The following is a 5,805-nucleotide window of genomic DNA, read 5'->3' as shown; positions in this document are numbered from 1 at the left end:
TTTTAAAGGAATACAAACAGATCCTACAGATATTTTAAATCGCGCCTTGAGTGAGAAATTACTGTGGGAAGAAGCTCAAATGGATCCGATCGACAATATTACATTTACGGAATTTTCGGAACCCCCAAACCAATCATTACGATGTCGGTTTGATGGTTCATGGAAAGCTACGGATCCAACAATGGGTTTAGGTTGGTGGTGTTTTCAGGGAACTGCTCAAACTATACTGCTTGGTGCAAAATGCCTTAGGAGATCGCCCTCACCCCTTCATTCGGAAATGGAAGCTTTAATTTGGGCCATGAAGAATATCCTTTCAAGAAGGATTGCTTGTCAGGCGTTTGAATCAGATTGCTCAGAATTGGTCTCGATGGTACAGTCACTTGACGAATGGCCAGCTTTCTCCAACCTTCTAGACGAGTTTGGTTTGCTACGTGTTTCCTTTTCATCTTTCTCACTTTCCCTTATTTCTCGTTCTTGTAATTAAAAAACGGACTGTTTAGCGCGCTCTTCTAGACTTTTATTTTCTGAAGCTACTTTTGTAAACATTTTTCCTCCTAGTTGGGCAACCAACCAAGGAATTTTTTAATAAATGTGTGATTGACAAAAAAAAAAATGGAATGAGCTTTAGCAGAGACCACGTGGTCTTCGAAGCACATGCTCAAAGCCTCAAACGAAAAGCAGAAGAAAGCTCGCAGAAATAAAAAGAGTAGAGCCACGAGACGAGCCATCGGTCATGAAAGCCTAAAATTAAACACCAAGATGGTTTGGTCTAAATTACATTTTCATAATAGTATACTACTTCCTTCGTTTCGTTTTAATTGTCGTTTTAGGACTTAAATTTTGTTTCGTAATAATTGTCGTTTTAGGTTTTCAATGTAAATGTTTGGTAAAAATTCCAGTATTATCCCTATTGTTTTAATGTTTTGGCCAATAAAATTTTTTATAAAATATATTAATAAAAGGTAAAAAAAAAAATTTAATATTTTTCTTAATTTGTGTGAAAAAACTTTAAACGACAACTAAAACGAAACGGATTGAGTATAAGATATCATCGAATTATAAGATTTTTGTTTGATCATATATTGTAACAAGTAGGTGGATATTAAATGTGGATTTGAATATTCAACAAGAGTTATGACAATTTGGTTTTTGGGTTGTGTGAGAAAGATAGAGAGATGCTTGTGGTGAAACACATCATTAAACAAACATCTTTACGCGTTTCATAAATTTCTGTAACTTCTCCACTTCAATTTTGCGTTCGTTACAAGCTCTAACCATCGTGTCCTCTTCTTCCTCCACTCATATTTTTAGTTTTTTTTCTTTTCTTTTCACCTCGTTACTTTAATTTCATTTTTTGGGGGGATTTGATATTTTCACTTATGCAATCGTTCAAGTTACAAGACAACTACTTCATGTATGGATCATATTAACTTGAGAAACATGTCAAATAATTTACGTTAGTATCATTATATTTCTCTTTTATTTTATTTTATTTGAAAATGTTGAAAGTATTATCTTTTTCAAAATAAAAGAGGAGAGAGAGAGAGATGGTGTGAAATTGTTGACCTGAGAAGTAGCTCGACTGAGAAAGTGTTGGGTCTAAAGTCTAGGCAGAGATGATAACCACTCAAATGAAGATTTGACCTAGCTACTTCTCTCTCCCTCTTGTTACTTTTTTTTTTGTTTGTTGCTTTTAAAATCCATCTTCAAATTTATTATTTACAAAAGTGATAATGAAATAGAATAGTGGAGGATTTCCGGATCTATTATTCAGATCATCTTTTGGGGTTCTCAAGTGTCTGATTGATAGACTAACCATAAATATCAATTGATTCAGTTACCAGAAGAGACAATTCACTGATCTCGACATAATAATAAAGCCCTGAACATTTACAAGTTCCCCCAATGTACAATTTAGAATTTATAATTAAAATTCAGCTTTGAGACCAATAAAGAAAACAATAGTAATTGAACTTTCAGTTGTAACATGTACAACTTAAACAGTAGCATAAGATTCCTATTTAAAAACTGATTCTACAGTTTGAGAAAAAAAAAAAACTTATTTTTAACATACTTTTGTCCCCAGCATGAAAAAACTTGTGAGATTATTAGTGGGTTGAGAATATTAACCACAAGAGCTTATTGCCTTTTAGAAAAACCATACAACGCTCTGTATAATAACATTTTTTTTTTTTTTTTTTTTTTTGTCAAAGCTCTGTATAATAACATCATGATGTTATCTTGATACTTATTTATCTGTATATGAATTCTGCAAAATTGTCAAGTATTGTTTTTAATAGTAGTCTCAATCTAGTACAGTAGTACATGTTTGCAAAATGTTCTCCAGTGTTCCAATATTGTCTACTCAAATTATTTGTCCATCTTAAAAATTAAATATGAAAACTGAAAGAAGTTATAACTAAAATAATATATTCTGTTAAGGGTCTTTTTAGATGCCTTTTGTTAACTTTAACCAATACAATTAGTAGAATGCAGTAGATGGCGAAAACAATTTAATCAAAATAGGCAAAAAAAATACTCCTTTTTTCTCCTAAATTTTATGTATATTTAGTACATTATTTTTAGATGACACACCATTATTTCTGTATGAGACATTACTTTTACATGATCCACATTATTCTTTAGATTTCCTCGCGAAAAATTAGTCTTTATTTAAACTTTAACCTTCGTATTTTTTTTGCAAGTTTTGAACAAATGTGAATTTTTTTGCGAATTTTGAACAAATGTGAAGATGCAACGCTCTTGCGTTTTCAAAATGTTTAGTCATCTATCTAATTAATCCTATAGTGAATCACTAGAATACTAAACACACAAAAACAAATTTCCTAAAGGCTTTGATTGTTTCATATTAAATTCTAAGGCTTTGATAAAAGAAAAATAAAAGAAAAATCTGAAATAGATACATTTTCACTACTTTAGAAATTAGTTTTGCAAAATGTAAACGCAAAGGAACACTTTTTGTTGGCCTTTACGTCTACAAATATAACAAATGAATGTTGCTTATATAAATCAAATGCATTTTATTTGAATGTAAGTGAAAACACAAACAAACAATCGAGATCGAAGTACACTTGAACTTCAGTTATATATTTACTCCTAATTATAAGACGAGTTTATATGCCTTGAGATGCTTCCGAAGTAGTAATAGTGAGCATACAATAAACTCAACGATTTGATCAAAAAAAAAAAAAAAAAAAAAAACTCAACGCGTGCAATGGATCAGTCTCATAACATTCTGCGCAGAATCATAATACAAGATCCGCTCGAAACTCAAAAAGCAAAATAACACATTCACTTCTCTTCTGTTGTATTCTTTTTTTTTTTTTTTTTTCTTTTGTCTACACAATAATCATCACTATCATGTCAATGAATACGGAAATAAAATATTCAACACTATCAATATCATGTCGAGAACATCCACCTCACAAGGAAGCAAAGAGCAATCGACGCCAGAGAACCATGCACGTGGCTAGGTTCAAAAGTCCCACATGAGGAAGAATACGTTGCACCTACGAAACGACATCGTTTTATACTACGTAGAACAAAAAGGGACTTCTTTGAATCTTGTTTAGTTTTGAGGTTTTTTTAGTTTCATAAGACTTATTAAGTAGATTTTATTGTCCCCTCTTCTTAGATTTTCTTTAGATGCTAATATGGGACACATGTCTCCGACCAATTTAGCTTAATATTGTTTTTAAGTCTATTTGTCCCACGAAAAAAATTAACCTGTCTGTTTATGTATATACACAATGTCCTAATCATCACAAATTGTATTATAGATTACCTGTATTTAGACATATTTGATCGATAGTTATAATTAATTACGAACATGGTTAGACTAAGTTGAGGTTCTTTTACATTACTCGAGGTCTCTCTATATACTTATCATGAGATTTTGAATGCATTGCATGTGACTGTTTGATTAAGGGCATACTCCCTCCATACTATTATATTATATCTTATCATGGACTAATTTGAAATAAGAAGAATTGGGGTCAAAAGACAAAACCCCATTTTATTTTGCTTCATATACCACATTTTAAGTTCCTCTTTAATCGATATTTTATTATTAAAATAAACAATTTTTACCATTACCTTTTTTTTTGTACACACTAATTTTGCGTTTTACTTCTTTTCTTTATCAAGTTACACCCTAATTCATGGCAGTTTTTTTTGGTACACCCTGATTCACCGATAGTACACCATTAGGTCTTTTGTCTCTAAACTGTGTTTGAAGCTCCATAAGAAAAAAAAAATGATGCTCTCATGATTTACATGTAGCTAAATTAATTGGTTTTATTTCTAGTTTTCAATATATTTATTTTCTCTGTGTAATTTTGCATAAATTATTATTTTAATTTTTAATTACTAAAATATATTTAAATAAAATTGTAACCGTTTAATGGAACTGTCGCAATATTTGGTTTATTTAACCAACCATTGCAAGCTTTCATGATTTACATGTAGCTAAATTAATTGGTTTTATTTCTAGTTTTCAATATATTTGTTTTTGGGATTTTGTTTTGTGAGAAGAATATCCAAGTTTTTTTGGTATTTAATGGTATGATAAATAATAATAAAAGAAAATGTCACAAGGTAAAACCAATTTAACAAAGAACAATAAAATTCATGGTCAGTTAGCGAACGGTAGACGGCGAACGTCGGTCTTCCAAGTTAATTTATTCATAGACAATCTACATATCAGTTACCATAATCATATACTATTACAGTCAATCTTTGAACCGCAATGCATGTATGATTTCATGAGCTACAATTCCCCCATGTGGAAATAAAACGACGTCGTTTTGTATTATCATCCATGTGGCATCCTAGTCAGCTTACAATTAACGGAACATTAACGGCGTTTAGAGATTTGTGGGTTTAGGTCGGATTTGTTTTGCTTGTGCGGTTTATTTATGGGAGTTGTCTTGCTCAACCAATTTAATAAAGTACTCCCTCTGTTCCTAATTGTTTGATTTTTTAGAGTTGTCACACATATTAAGAACTCAATCATTTTTTGATCATTTTAACATTGTTTTTTAATTTTAAATATTTTTAATAATTATCAACCAATAGTAGTCTAAGAAAGTTAATGATTTATAATCATTGTATCTTGAAGTTTACAATTTACTATTATAAGTCAATAAAAATAAAATAAAATTGCTAGAAAATCAATTTTTGTGGAACAAACAACAAAAGCTAAAACATCAACATTTTAGGAACAGAGGGAGTAATAAACTAAAGGTTTTGAAATGGGTATTATATTAAAGACGGATACAACATATATTTTGTCAATTCCTATTGCAGATTAGATGCTTTGTCAAAAGTTTCATACAAGTGCAATCCTAGATAAAAAAAAATAAATAAAAAAAATTATGGAGTTCTTCCGATGATCTGATGCCGAAGTTCCCAGTTATCACCAACAATTTCATTCGCAACATAATCAACAGTACGCAGGGACGGTAGATTGTCTCCGAAAGCTTTGTTGCTCCATTTATTTAAACTCATGGCAAGTGTTTGTCAATTGCTTCTGCGTGTTGAAAAGTAGTAGGTAGTAGTAATTCATACTTCGGCAAAATTAAGTTGTGAAAACGTAAATGGATTAATACGACGAATCCATGAAATCATGTCCAAGGAAATCGGAGACTATTGCATGTAGAAATGAATCATTATTCATAAACTACACTAAATTAATCAACCATGTTCATGGAAGCCTCGGAGATTGCAGTTAGAGATGAATCATAATTCATAGTACAAATAAAGTTGATGTTTGGCTCTGTCCCC

The sequence above is a fragment of the Arabidopsis lyrata genome, assembly GCF_000004255.2.
Source record: "Arabidopsis lyrata subsp. lyrata unplaced genomic scaffold ARALYscaffold_8, whole genome shotgun sequence".
Taxonomy (NCBI): Eukaryota; Viridiplantae; Streptophyta; class Magnoliopsida; order Brassicales; family Brassicaceae; genus Arabidopsis; species Arabidopsis lyrata.
This window is presented reverse-complemented; position numbering follows the sequence as displayed.